This window comes from Electrophorus electricus, chromosome 19 (assembly GCF_041902795.1).
Source record: "Electrophorus electricus isolate QZ-2024a chromosome 19, ASM4190279v1, whole genome shotgun sequence".
In the NCBI taxonomy this organism is placed as follows: domain Eukaryota; kingdom Metazoa; phylum Chordata; class Actinopteri; order Gymnotiformes; family Gymnotidae; genus Electrophorus; species Electrophorus electricus.
Genome location: NC_137515.1, coordinates 17,129,402 through 17,145,000, shown reverse-complemented (window position 1 = coordinate 17,145,000; position 15,599 = coordinate 17,129,402). Strand labels below are relative to the sequence as shown.

General features: G+C 50.8%; 1 protein-coding gene across 15 annotated transcripts in view; it reads right to left on the bottom strand.

Annotated features, from left to right (window-relative positions):
• The window catches only part of nbeaa (neurobeachin a), a 94,048-nt gene that overhangs the window by 69,315 nt on the left and 9,134 nt on the right, over positions 1-15,599 (bottom strand). Inside the window, exon 2 of one of the 15 annotated variants that reach the window (XM_081702039.1) lies at positions 13,956-14,050. The exons of the other annotated variants lie outside the window; for them this stretch is intronic. The gene's annotated coding sequence lies outside the window, so the exon portion shown is untranslated. The remainder of the gene's footprint in view (positions 1-13,955; positions 14,051-15,599) is intronic. 15 annotated transcript variants of the gene reach the window in all.

The following is a 15,599-nucleotide window of genomic DNA, read 5'->3' as shown; positions in this document are numbered from 1 at the left end:
AAATACAACGCTCAGACTCCCTCTTCCTTGCGTGAGAGAACAAGGCTCGCTGGAACGGAGACTCGCTGGAACGGAGCGCCTGCAGTGGGAAGGTCAGCGGACCTCCAGAGAGAGACTGCCACACTTCCTGTCACAGCATGTCCCTGTCTGAGCCCACAACCTCGCAGTCAGCGCGCTTAAGGGCCTATATCGCTGGAAAGGTTAAAGTTTTAATTGATCGCAAGGCATATATTGATCACCCGTATTTCTGCTGCAACCAAAAGCAGGAACTGTGCAGCACTGTGGGGTTTGTTGTCTCTCCAAACACACTCTCTATCAGTGCAGCTCCTGTACAAGACAAACCGCAGGGCTTGTAGAGTGTTCCAAACATTTACATGATGCTTTTATCCAAAACGACTTACAATTAGGACTGAACACAGCCTGAGAAACTGAGGGTTAAGGGTCTTGCTCAAGGGCCCAACAGTGGCATGTTGGGTATCGTTTTATTTGTTGTACCGAGCGCTGCTAGCTCATACCCTGCACTCCACCGGTCTTCACAAGGGCAGCGATTTAACGTCTCAGCGTCTGCAGGCCTTGTGTTTGAGGCGGTCAGAGAGCACGTGAGCAAGATTGAGACAAAAAGAAAAATAGAGAAAGAAAAGAGAAAAGGCGTTACAATAATAAAGAAAAATAAGCATCAGCCTGGACCAGCACAGCTCAAACCTGTGTTAGGGATTAACCTGTGTTAGGGATTAAAGGTGAAGCAGCAACGCATGCGGGTCTGCAGTGTGGATCAGCACACGCGGGTCTGCAGGGTGGTTCAGCGCACGCACATTGCTCCTAGAACTGGCAGACAAATGAACAGAACTGGGCGGCACCACAGGCCCACCTGGACCATAAAGAATACTCCACCTTCACTGGGAGTGGAGAGAGAGAGAGAGAGAGAGAGAGAGAGAGAGAGAGAGAGAGAGCAAGAGAGAGCGCGAGAGAGCGCGAGAGAGACATGCCGAGAAGGAGATTATCCTCGAATACCACTAAGTAAAATACACACACACACACACACACACACACACGGCATGCACTCTGCAGCTCTGTGTACATTGTACATTGGTTGACCCACAGCTCCTCCACTCTGTTAAGGCCAAAGGTTTAGGGTCAGGGCGGGGAGAACTGCAGAGAATGGGGAGGTGCAAGCTCCTCACAGCGCGCGCTGGCCACTAGCCCCTCCCAGACGGGCAGAGCGAGGTATGTCGAGAGCCAGCACAGCACGCTCATTAAAACAGCACAGACAGTGAGCTGGCGGGGGGGCAGCCAGAAGCCAGATGTGGAAGTTTGCCAGCTAACTCGTGTTGAGTTAAAGCGAATAATACTGGATTAAGTTCAAAACACACCTTAAGTTAAATTAGATAACTTCCCAACCAATAACTCCAAATATGCCCATGAAAAATAGCGCACGGATGCACACAGGCGCAGGAATGGAGCTGTAATCCTGCCTCTTTGTAGTGATGTCAGACAGGAGAGCGCTACGCCGTTCCACTCAAAGATGCTCTCGATTCGGAAAGAAGGGTCCCAGCGGGCTGACGAACGTAAACAGCTTCATCAAAGAGCGCGCTGAAGAGCGTCTGCCTCTTCGTTACGGCGACACAGGAAGCCGCGGCCGCAGAGACGCAAAAGGGAGCCCGAGCGCACCCGATGCATGCGATCAGGTGGCGGAGGACGTGCGCACCTCCTCCAGGAGCAGAACAGAAAGAAAACGTGAAAACAGTCACGAAGCTGAAGAGGTCATAGGGCGGCTTTCAGTCAGACAGGCTTGCAGTCCAATTTCAGCACCTTGGAGAGGGAACGTCGCAGGCCCTCTGGCTCCCGCTCCACACTCTCTCTCTCCAGATGGGCCCCGAACGGGCCCTCTGCATCTGCACTGTTAAAATGATGTATGGATGTGGAGGGGACCGCTGACATATCTGGTGCGTGGGGTCTCTGGGGACTCCTTCTGCCTTGTCCTGCCCCCTCGCACGGGCGGATTCGCTCCCTGATTAACCATGCGTGCGCCAGCCCCGCGGAGTCCGCGGCAAAACCAGGCGAGAGCTTGTCCCCGGCAAACCCAATGATAAATGAACAAGTGTGTCAACTGCTTGTGCGAGTGTGTGTGTGTGTGTGTGTGTGTGTGTGAGTTTGGGGGGGCTGTCTTTCGTCTGACAACAGGAACAGACATTTAAAAGCTGAAGCAGTCTGGAACAAAGAGCCCAGGGCTCGACATGACAGTGCCTGAAAGGCGGAGTCAGCCAGGTGGGACCGGCCACGCCCACACCCAACGGAAAACAGACGAGCTTCCTGTCTGCCGGAGGACCTGTCATTTTCAGACGGCACGGCAGGGGCTCCTGACTGGTAAACGCCGAGTGCGTTCCCAGTTGCAGCATCTTTAGCTGAAGTGCTTCAGGGTTGCCAGTTCAGGCTTAAGCAGCGATAAGAGTGATTAGCCACAAGCCGGATGGACCTGCAGTGACTTGTGAGCAATTCCACCCCACCAGTCCGGTCTCAGTATGGCACTCACTCTTTGTTCACCGCTAGTCAGATCCAGACTACAGCCTGTCTGCTCGATGACAGTTACTGCACAATTTTAATACACTCTGGTGAACGAAGCAGACATACGACGAGACAGAACAGCTGTGAGTGGAGAGGGATAGTACCTGTGATTGGTCAAAGTAGGGCAGGATATGAAAAAGTATTGAAAGTTATGATTGGATCAGAGAACAAAGTATAGTAACATGTGACCAGGCAACTGGCCAGGGCTTTGTTAGGTAATGAGTGTGTGTGTGTGTGTGTGTGTGTGTGTGTGTGTGTGTGTGTGTGTGTGAGTGAATGAGAGAGCGATGAGAGGACAAAAAGGACACCAGAGGACTGACAGCTCAATATTGGACAAAGAGCTCATGATCTTCAGCTGTTTATCACAGTCCACACACGTACACACACACCCGCACACACAGTGATCCGACTTGAGGATATTACTGAGGTGTCAGAAACAAACATATGTTTAGGTCCGTCTTAGTAGGCGATGGCAGTCTTCCTGGAGCAGCTTAACCCCAGAGAACATTCAGTCAGCCAAACTGACGCGTTTCAGTGCTGTTAGACAGAGGGCTCAGGACGCAGCCACTCCTCTGAGACGCAGACAGCCTCTCCTCACGTGCGAGAGCTGCAGAAAAGGCACAAAGTCCTTCGCACAGCACGAGCACAACGGCAGGAGAGTAGGAAAGGAGGAGACGCAGACGAAGAGCAAACTAATGAAAGTCTTCTCGTCCTGTCCTGCCAGGCGTCTGAGAAGGCTGCTTGTTCAAAACGTCTGGAGACTGGAACCGGATAGACTGACAGCTCCGGCTTATTCTGTTCGTCTGTGTGCGCACGAACACACACACACACACACGCACTATGTACACAATGTACACACGTACACACAAGATGTGCAAGATGCAGACTAACTGTGCAGAGATGTGGAAAGCTAATGCGCGCGTTTTATTTATGTGGTGAATATGTACGAGTGTGCACGCATATGATATGTGCGGAGCTGTGGAAGTCTGTGTGTGTGTGTGTGTGTGTGTGTGTGTGTGTGTGTGTGTGTGTGTGTAAGAGCTGTGTAATGTGGTGGAAAGACCTTATAATCAAGTCTGTCCTCTTGGCGGCCATCTTGGCAACGTCCCCAGGCAGCTATTTCCAGTCATACATGACCTGGCTTTTATCAACTTGAACAGGAAAAGACCTACAACCCCATGCCGATATCCTGGCTACCGCTTACAGACAACATCACTCGCAAAAGACAAGGGCACCGTAAACCGTTTCCTGTCTTTGCCTCATAGAACACGGAATGTATTTTTCAGACTGTGGCTAATCTGCATTTGCAGATTAGGAGGGCAAATTAGGAGTGCACCAAGACGCATTGGAAACGTGCTCTCCTGGAGAGGGATTGGCCGAGGGCTTTGCGTGTAGTTTGTGAATTACAGGAAACGTCTAGGTTGCCATGTCATGTGCAATGTTTATTTACTTTGTGAGGTGCAACAGAGGCTGATTACTGATGACACGCAAGCACTTCTCTCTCAAACCAAATAGAAAAAACTGCAAAACAATTGCTGAGTGTTAATAAAATGCAGATAAAACTGCAAAATAATTGCTGAACATTAACAAAAGCAGATGTTGGCCCGATCACAACATCTGAGCGTCGCTGGAAAACAACTCATCCCCCAAGACAGCTGTAATACTAACTTGCTCTTACGTCATATGAAATTACGCAGAGCCATTACCCGATTACATCGGTACCAACCAGGCGTTCAACCCTTCTTATGCTGATCTGAGTCATTTAGCTCAGCACACTGGTCTCAAATCGCACATCTTTATCTCATCGATTGGTTTCCGCATCTCCTGTTTTCGGAGTAGTCATCACCACACACTCAAATGGAGGGAAAAGCTATCATGTGTAATTGGCTATGTAACAATAAGGCCACTTTAAGTCTTTACAAATGTCACAGTTCAGTAGGCTTAAAGCAACACCCAGGGACACCAACCAAACCAAACCAAACCTGCATGCAGTTTTATAGCATTCACTTATTTGTAATAAGGTGTCACACTTATCATTTGTCAATTTATATATAATTTTACACAGTGTTAGCAGCAAATCTAACTGCATGTTTTAATAGCTAATATACTGAAGTTAAAAGGAGTGATGTGTTAATGTCATACTGCAGTCATTTCTAAATACCCAACATGATTTTCATCATTTGCTATTTTTAATTCCTCCAACATGGACACTTTCCACCATCAGCACAGACAGTACATGACCAATGAGCTCCCAGCTGATAACCAATGGGAGCTGCCTGGAATATCCTCAGGCTCTCAGCCATTGGCCAGCAGTCTTCATGGACACGGTCCGTACCTCCACCACTTTGGGTGCCTAAATTAGCAAGCTGCAGTGTGCAAGAACCGAAAGAACCACATCATGTTTTAAAGAAATCTTTCAACTGTCAGTGTTTGCAAGAACAAAGTTGGAACAAAACAGAACAAATCTTTCAGAATAGTGATACAGGACAGGGAGTCCACTCACTAATACAGGGAGTGCACTCACTAGTACAGGGAGTGCACTCACTTTAAATCGCATTCACATTTGAACGAGCGATGGGCCTCCTCCATTATTGACGATGTGTGGCATGTGCACGTGTGAATGTGTGAGTGATTAGTCCTATTCAAAATGGATTAGTTTACCAGGAGGACATTCGATGAAACTCACGCCACAGACGACACTAAAATGACTACAGGACGGGTTTAAAATGATCAGACCAGTTATGTAAGAAACAGTAGGATATTCCACTTGTAATTAACTGGGAGGAGAGAAAACCTGACTTGGCCAATCTGGACGGAAATCAAATCACACCTGTAAACGAAGACATTAGTCCAGGAAATGTAATCCTGTCTGAATAATGCCTGGGTAAAATAAATAATGTGCAAACTGCGTTAAACAATGCTATATTTAAAAGACAATGTAAACTGTACTGAGCCAAAACAATACACACCATCACTGTCCAAATACTGCAGCTAATGTATGACGTATCTGGAATGTTTAAGAATTGTGTGCGTCTTTGTAGGATGTGTGAAGTCCAAACAATATCTGTGTGTTGAGAGACAGATAAGAGAGATAAAGCAGATGTGTGTGTGTGTGTGTGTGTGTGTGTAGATAGTAGTAGAGCATGAAGGGTGTATAAGTGATGTATGCATGTGTTTCAAGGGCTGTGTGCTCCTCAAGGGGTGACGGTAGGTACTCGTTAAGCTGGGTGATGGTGGGGTACTCGTTAAGATGGGTGATGGTGGGGTACTCGTTAAGCTGGGTGATGGTGGGGTACTCGTTAAGATGGGTGATGGTGGGGTACTCGTTAAGCTGGGTGATGGTGGGGTACTCGTTAAGCTAGGTGATGGTGGGGTACTCGTTAAGCTGGGTGACAGTGAGACACTGTGCTGCACTTCCACCCACAGTTCTCCCAGGCTGCCCTCATCATGTGCGCATCAAAAGGAAGAAGGCATGCTCACAGCAGTTCAGGAATGCCACCCACCCCCCACCGCACACACAAACACACACACACACACAAGCCTTACACTTACCAAGATAATCAGACGACGTTACAAAAAAAATGTTGACCAAAGTAATCAACCTACCCATACCCAAATCTCTCAGCCTCTCTGAACATTAACACACAGACAGACACACAGACATACACACAGTAATAAAAACGGCCCATTTCTCATGCTTATCCAAAGAAAAGATCGACTAGTTTCATTTTGGAAATGAAGCTAAATGCAGGTATTGTGCAAGGTGCCACCATGCTGAATACGTCAAACTGGTTTAACAAAGCAGCATGAGCGCAAACAGCGAAGCTGATGGCCAGAGGAGAGGGGGAGGGAGAGCGAGCAAAGGATGGATGAGGGGAGGAATACAGACACACAAAGGAGAGAGAGAGAGAGAGAGAGAGAGAGAGAGAGAGAGAGAGAGAGAGAGAGAGAGAGAGAGAGAGAGAGAGAGAGAGACAGAGAGAGAGAGAGAGAGAGAGAGAGAGAGCCAGATACAAACAGACTCGGATACAAAGCCATACAGCCTTACGTTAGAATGACACAAAGAAACAGATGGACAATGAAAAGGACTCAGAAAAGGCAGGTTTTAAGTCGCTCGCACGCACGCACGCACGCACGCATGCAGGGAGCAGAGGTAAGGCAAGTTACAGATGCAAACTTCCAGCACAGCCCGCCCCAGCTCCGTCCTCCATGTGAAGCTCTCTCCTTGGGAACAAACTCTATGGATGGTGGTAGGGTGGAGCCTCTGTAGGAGGCATCCACCACGCCAAAGAGCTACAGAAGATGGCAGCTGAGCACTGTAATTATCAACGTCCCCATGGCTCCTCCAGGACATGGTGATGGGCCTCTGCATGGCCTCTGTACTTCGCATCATTAGCAGGCATGCATCTTATTGGTCCAGCCCGAGTCACGGCAAGCTGGAACTACTGCCGCCAGCCGGGAGGACGGCAGTGATCGTGACGGCTCCGTGGACTCGTTCGCTGGCGTTCAGCGGCACAGGGAACTGCGCCCTCGGCGGTTGGGTCAGCGGCAACGGAGGAGCGGCAGGGTGAGGTGTCGAGCTGCGATCCCGGCCGCGCGGCTGTGGGGTTCCAGGGGCCGCGACCTCTCCGTTTTCGCTGGCCAACCGTTCCCCTGTCTGGCTGTCGCCGCTGCCGCACCAGTGGCTGTCAGGAGCCAGTCGGTCAGGGGCGGGACAGCGTGCACCTAATAATCACAGCTCCACGGGCCATTAGGCGGGGGTGTAGGGTTAAGACAACCTCCAGCAGGGAGCCAAGAAGCAAAGGCTGGAGATCTTACAAAAGCACATGGCCGGTGTGGCCGGAGAAAACTCCAGTCCAGAAAGGCTTATTCTTGATTAACATCGGAAGCCCATTTCAAATCCCCAGAACACTGAATCAGTTCCACACACTATTCCCAACAAACGGCATCAGGACACTGCAGGTCCAGTAGCCGAGGTAGAGGCCTTGTGTAACTCCACACCAGCGGGCATCCGGACGGCAGTTCTCATGGCTGGCACAGGGCGGGTGCTTCATGCGTCAGGGCGCAGGGGCGGAACTCTGGCAGCTTTGAGCACATTTCCTGTTGCCACGGTAAGTAATATAAATTAATAAATACAAACAAGGCATTGTGGACCTGAAAATAATAGTTTTGGCCCCACCGGCAAAAATAAAGCATGTAGACGAGGAGTGCTCAAGCCTCCCGGGTGACTCGGCTCTAGATTAATCAGAGGTGAGTGAGGTTCTCTTTAATTCGGCTCGGTTCGGTTCGGTTCGCACTTCTAATATCACACATCGTCACGAAGCAGCTTGACACAAATCCAAGCTTGGACACTGAAGAGCTAGAGGCCCTCGGCATCTGATGCTCCCTGGGACTCTGCAGGACCTGGAGCAGAGCCAAACCACTAGGCCACGGGTCCTTGCCCAGAGTGCATTGGGAAGGGAAATGCGATTCGTCAAGGGGCCACTGGACTCCAACCTGTTCGACAGTTACCAGACATCACAAAGATATTAGAATATAAATAATGGGGAGAGATTTTCAAAAGAGCCTTAATGATTAAGATCATTAATCAGCCTCGAAGGGGAAGAACAAGATTCTGAGGTTTCTGTTTAGACAGGAATCGCTGGTCGACCTCAAAGGGCCTGGAAAGTCAAGCCATCGACGACGGAGATGATGAAGGAGAATCAAGGGCACACAGCTCCGGACCGCCATGCGGCCGTCCGTGCTCTGGTGCTCAGCGTGGTGCTCTGGTGATGGAGCTGCTCCACACGCACACGCACGCGCGCGCGCACACACACGTGCACACACACGCGCACACACACGCGCACACACACACCCATACACACACGCACGCACACACGCACGCACACACGCACGCACACACGCACGCACACACACACGCACACACACACGCACACACACACGCGCACACACACGCGCACACACACGCGCACACACACGCGCACACACACGCGCACACACACGCGCACACACACGCGCACACACACGCACACACACACGCACACACACACACACACACACACACACACACACACATAATCGCTGCCCTCAGGGACAGGAAGTAGGTTTGGACATTTTAAGTAGGCGTCGGCACCACACTGTCAGCAGACGAGCGGTAAGCTGTCCGATCCCGGGAGTGTCGTGCACCAGAAGGCCATTACCGAGGGAAAGGTCACCTGGGCACTAACGCTGGGGCCAAACTGACGTGAGGGGCTGCATGCGTAGGCTGCTAAAGAAGTGTCTCCCAGTGCACCGGACCAGGGGACTGGACTTGGTAGCAGGCGAACACGAATACACGATTCAAAGCAGCAAACAGGACACACAAGGCTCTGTCAGAGTCTGCGCAGCACACGGCAGCGTAAACGCAGCATCTGTGTCTGTAGAAGCCGGTTTCACTGGTGCTGGTGAGCTGGGTAACAATGATCTTAAGGACGCTACCCTGGCTACCTGCCTCTCGGCTCTTGAAGGGCTGAGGGGGAATGACCCTTGCTGACCCAACACTGTGAAACAGGCCGGCACGGGCGATCTTAAGTGTGATGGGCACGTTAACCACCCTGCCATCCTCCAGCTCTCTGCCACTCAAAGCCGGCGTGATGCCACACTCTCAGAGCATCTGAGCACCAAGTGAACTGCGGGTCACTCTCAGGTACCGACCTGCCAGCCAGGTGTCAGCAAACATCCCATAGTAATGATCAAATATATTTTAAAAGAAAGGCAAGGTTGGTGCTAATCAATTCTTAATTATGAACAGCAGATGACTGAACTGAGATCAGTAACCTTCGCTTACAAAGAAAACTAGACTGCAACAAAGTTACATAAGCAATTAATGAACTGTGGACTATCCAGCATTCCTCATATACAGCAGCGCATGCAGTGGTTCTGTTATTCTGGATGAACATGCAGTGGTGCTGGGGTTTTCTTTGAGGGCATCATGCACTGAACCAGACAACTCTCTGCGAAAGAAAAATAAATAAATAAATCTTAAAGTTCAGCATCAGTACCGTCCCCACACCCAGAAGGCATAGCGCGAGCTCCATGGTGGCCCTCCTTCCTCCTCTCCTGGACATACCCTCCATTCCTCTCCACTCGGCCGTAACCTGCCACGTCCACCCCGCCCTAACCCCCTCCCCTGTTGCTAGGCAGTGGTGGGCGCAGCGCGTTGCGAAGTGGCTGGTTATTAACCTGTATTTTGCAGCTTGCCACCGAGCGAACGGGGACCCCAGGGACGCACAGTTGCGTGATTAACCAGGCTGACGAGCAGGATGAGGCCTGTGCTCGGGTCCCTGCTGAACGGGCGGCGCGTCGCACTTCGGCGCCCTCCGGCACACCTTGATTGCCTCGAAGAAAATGACTCGATTAAGATCAGAAACATTCACCGAGCTCCAGCCGGCCATTTTCAAAGACGTGAACAAATGCCTCCTCCAAAAGAGATCATACAAAAAACCACATGTTTAATCTCAGATATCGCACAGGTCAGGTCCAAAGCCATACGCGTTAGAACAGCGACACACAGCCTGATGAACTCATACACGTCTGCTCGTGCCTGATTGGCGTGCAATCACAGCAGGACCCGTCGACAGGTCTCGCAGACGATCAAGAGAAAGGCAGACAATATACTACAATACACCCTCCATCAAAACCAGCTCCTGTTCCAACGGGAACCAGACGGCAGACAGGGCTCCAGATCTGGAGCAGAGAATCACACGCCTCACCCGGAGCAAACCACCTCACCCTGGAGGGGGGGTAGGGGTGATCCACACGCCCGGCACCGCACGCCCGGAAATCCTTGCAGCGGTTAGTGCTCAGTGTGGGTCCTACCAGAGGCCTGCGGGGCAGGACAGTCAGGCGAAGGGGGAGGGGACAGGTCGGGGGGGCCCAGTTTTGCCCAATCTCTCAGTGTTGGGGTTAGGGTTGCCCAATCTGTTAGGGTTAGGATTAGGATTAGGGTTGCCCAATCTCTCAGTGTTGGGGTTAGGGTTGCCCAATCTCTCAGTGTTGGGGTTAGGGTTGCCCAATCTCTCAGTGTTGGGGTTAGGGTTGCCCAATCTCTTAGGGTTAGGATTAGGATTAGGGTTGCCCAATCTCTCAGTGTTGGGTTAGGGTTGCCCAATCTCTCAGTGTTGGGGTTAGGGTTGCCCAATCTCTTAGGGTTAGGATTAGGATTAGGGTTGCCCAATCTCTCAGTGTTGGGGTTAGGGTTGCCCAATCTCTCAGTGTTGGGGTTAGGGTTGCCCAATCTCTCAGTGTTGGGGTTAGGGTTGCCCCATCTCTCAGGTTTAGGGTTAGGATTAGGGTTGCCCAATCTCTCAGGGTTAGGGTTGCCCAATCTCTCAGGTTTAGGGTTAGGGTTGCCCAATCTCTCAGGTTTAGGGTTTAGGGTTAGGGTTTTTGTTTCTTTAATTTCTTTGAGGAAATGATTTAAATGTGAATCATTCAGAGAACAAAAGGCAACAGGGAAAACGATCTAACAAAGACAAATATCGACTGGAAAAGTGGCATAAACACACTAGTCATGCTATATACATAATTAAGCCTCATAAAATTGATATGTATATCTTACTTATTCCCATTCGCCATTAAATGAAGCTTCTGGGACGTTATCTTCAGAACTGGTGTTGCTACGATTCAAAATAATGACCCCCTTTTTGCGTCAAAGAAATATGAACCAACCAACACAAGCATGTGCTACAAGCCTGAAACACACGCGCACACACACACACACACACACACACACACACACACACACACACACACACACACACACACACACACACACACACACACACACACACACACACACACACACACACACACACACTGCAGTGTTGCCCAGGGCCTCTCTCTGCCATTCTGAGACCTTTATGAGTCCACTGTCTTTGGGATGTCGCTCTAATATAATTTTCCTCCGTTTTTATCACTTCTCACCAGACTCTGATGAAACTCGGTTTCAACTCCTCATCTACGCCGCCCATTCACCTCTCACACTCACAAAGCCCTGGCATTGTTCCGGGATTATTCTGGATTACTGGCGGCTTTGAGAACTCTCAAAGAGCGCATCTCCATCTCCACGTCCTGGCATCTGGGAGGAGGTCACTTGGAGGAGTCGGCGCGAACCGCCGATACGTTGCGCAGCGCTCCAGACCGCAAAGCCCACTCAAATCCGCTTGTTTTCTGCTGCTTATCACGTTCCTTCGGCCGCCCGGACCTAAGCTCTCCCGGGCAGATCAGAATGTCTGAGCTCGACATAAACCTCTTGGGCACACACACTCGCCACGCTGCGCAGGAGAAGGAGCCTGGCCTGATCGCCGAGCTTTGTGGCCAAGCGTGTCCTCTGTGCAGCTCCGCCTCTTTTGAATTCTCTCCTTGCCTTCTGCCTCAGCTCTCTCCCTCTTCTTTCTTCTCTTAAACTGATTTCCCCTTCACACAGACACACACAGACACACACACAGACACACACACAGACACACACACACACACACACAGACACACACACACACACAGACACACAGACACACACAGACACACAGACACACACAGACACACACACACACACACACACACACAGACACACACACAGACACACACACAGACACACACACACACACACAGACACACACACAGACACACACACAGACACACACACACACACCACAGTGAGGGTCGAGGTAAGCTCCTCCAGACTGAGCCCTGACAGGCATCGGGGTGCTGCAGGAGAGGAGAGGAATCAGGAAGACACGCCAGCCCGAAAACCCCAGCAGAAGCGTCACACTGAACCGGCCCGTCCTGGATCCCCATGCCTCCAAACCCGGTTCTGAAGCTTCCCATTCAGTCCAGCACATTTCAGCTGCCAATTTACTCCACTGCACTGCTGTTGGACAACCAGTCCCCTGCCATCCTGGACAGACAGGCAGACAGACTGCTGGACATCAAAGCAATCATTCACAGTAATCAACTGCATGTGCTATAATTATTGAACTGATTTGGGCTGCACACCCCCCCCCCCTTTCCATCTTGACAATTACCAAGTTTCAATTATAATTACTGCTGCGATTTACTGGGGATTTCATAATTGGGTCATTATTTTAGAACGTTGTTTTAGATCCCGATTCATGAGGTCTCACCATGACTAAATTTACAGAATTACAGGAGATTCATGCCTTAGCCCTACACAAGCAGCTCTGTCATCTGCAGCGTGTCAGTGTGTTGCCATCTTCGTTCGCAGTGTGTTATTTTCTGCAGATGACACCCTTCACACGCAATCGGCAAACACTGTCAGCTTGCGGTACTGCGGTGTGTTTGGAACGGGACAGTCCAGTATGGTGCCCTTAACTCCGACCGGGAGGTCAGGCACGGTGCCGGGACGGCGGAAGGAACTTCAAACGCACCTCATCAAGCCTAACTGGTGCCACAGCGTGACGGAAGGGATGTCCGTGTGTTTGCGACAAAGTGTACACATGCATGCGTGCGTATGAGAGACAAAGGAATGAAGGAAGACACGCCCCCACCCCGGCACCCGTGCTACTCACACGCATGCAGGGCAGACTTCACTGGTCTCCCATTCTACCTCAACGGGCCGGCCGGCTACGTGGACAGTGACTCAGGCTCTGTCCGGCACACAGGAAAAAAAAACGAGCAGCTTCTCAGAGCCAAAGTCAGACACGCACAACTATGGCTTCCTTCACACGGCTGCAGAATACCTTTAACTTAAGGGAACTCCAACATGCAATAGGGCGCAAAAATTGGGCCACTGAGCAGTGGAGAACCACCTGGTCTGACCATCACCTGGTCCGAATTGGGAGCGAGCAGCAGGAATCCATGAGCCCTTCCTGTCAGGGGTCGACAGGTCAGGCTGATGCAGGTGGGGTAAAGGTTGGGGGTGTGTTCTTGGCGTATCCTGGATCCTCCGACACCTACTTCATGGCAGCTGTTTACACTGTGGCTGGAGGACTCGTTTAGCAGCACAATGTGCAATATCACAAGGGTGGTACAGTTGGATTGGTTCCAGGAACAGGGTTTTCCGGGCTTCCCCGTGCTTCACAATCCCCAGGTCTTAATCCTATAGAGCACCTTTGGGACGTGGCAGAACGGGCTGATCGGGGCACGTCGGTACATCTAATTCGCAGCAACTGTGAGAAGCCTCTCTGCCCACATGGGCCAAGATTCCTGCCAAACAGTTTTAACATCTAAATACAGGAATCCGTGCCATGCCGAACTGCCAAAGGACGTCCAACCTGCTACTAGATGGGTGTCTCTAATAAAGTTGCCATTCTGTGTGTTCGTGATGTGTGTATATATAAAAATTGTAGACTGCAGTGTCTGGATGGCTTGTTCAGTCAAAGAGGGCGTGGTCTTACTCCAGAACTCAAAAAGTCAGCAGTTTTCTTGGTCAGGCTGATGTCATAGACGACGTCTGGAGAGAGCCAGACGCCCCCCAGCACAGACTCACCAACTGGAAAACACAATCAAAAGAACAGAGATGGCATTGTTAAAAGGATTACAGCAGCCTGCTGGGGATTGGGGTGCACTGATCCCTCCAAACAAAGCCAGAGGCCGAGAAGCTTTTTACTGCATCCACAAACATGAGTCATCACTTTCTCCCTCTCCTTGCTCAGGTCCTCATTCTGAGGCCTTCATGCGTCTCCCTGCATCTTCCTCTTGTGCCCCTGCTCCAGAGCAAGGCTGCCATCGTCCGAGACAGACTTGGATTCCTCTGATAGGAGCACAGCTCACAGAACCCCAAACAGTAGTTCTTCGGTCTGCTGATTCCAGCCCACCGTGTTTTGACATCAAAGATCCTTCAGAGCTTGCAACACGCAGTCCTGCGCGACATTTCGGCCAGAATTAAACATCCAAGCTGGAGAGAGACCACTGCTAAAGTCAGGGTTCAGAGAGTTTGATGCCAGCTTCGCCGGAGACCACCGTTAGTACACACTTATAAGGTAGGAAATAACAGCTGAGGATTTGGCACTTGAAACGCGGCAGGGTGCAGCTCTGTTTGGAGGTTGCAGTTGAGAGATTAAAAGCTCTCGCAAGACAGACGTCTTGAAGCACAAGGAGGCAGCTGTATGCTTGGTTTTCACCTATTACAGACTTATGGAGTGAAGTTGTTAACCCATCAAACCACCACCACCGCCACCACGAGTATGTGCAAAAAGAAAACTAAGCAACCTGCACTGTTCTGTTTGAGTGTACAGTAGAGGACACAGAGTGCAGGTGTTCAGGACACCATGCCTTAAACCATAGCCTTGTACATCCTGTGCAGCATGTAGCGCTACGTTAGGTTAGGGATCGGCCCTAGCTAGCTATGTAACTGGGAGTCTGGATCTCCTAGGGTGAAGCTCAAGCTCAGAGCAGGTCGTGGGTTCCCATAACGGTCCCCATCAACTTTCTGGGGTTTGGTTTTGACACAGCAGCTGCTAATGGCACGAGTGCCTTTTTGACCCGTCTGAACTTTGGTTCGAGTTCTGAAGTTTATCATTTAAAGACACCATTTTGAATGAAAGACAGAGACAAGTATGGTGAACCAGCGATGCAGGAGATGGACAAGTCCTGGGTCTCCCAGAGCAGAGGAGTCTGGATCACCAGGCCTGATCTGGTTTGCCGTCACTGGTTCCGGCTCCCTTTCCGCATGCTCCAGGCTGTGGTTCCCCACGCCACACAAGGCTCCACGGAAAAGATCGGAGGTCAGTGGCTCGACGGATGGATCAGAGGAACGCCTGGAAAAAATCCACAGCGCGCTATGGTTCCCTGTGTTTGGCAAAAGGACCCCTCTGTGCTCAGGATGAGGTGATCCAGTAGAGTACACTGTGTCCCTCATTACACAGCAGGGATTTCTTTTTTGGAAAAAAATCCCCCTTACTTCAGTTCCACCATCCCCATTCTTAAAATCTCCCCCTGTCTAACGCAGGGTCTCTGGCCCACTCACCCTCCCCAAGTCTTCTCTCCATCTTTGTTTCTCTGGTTTATGTCCATTTTCCCTCCATCACGCCTTCACTCTG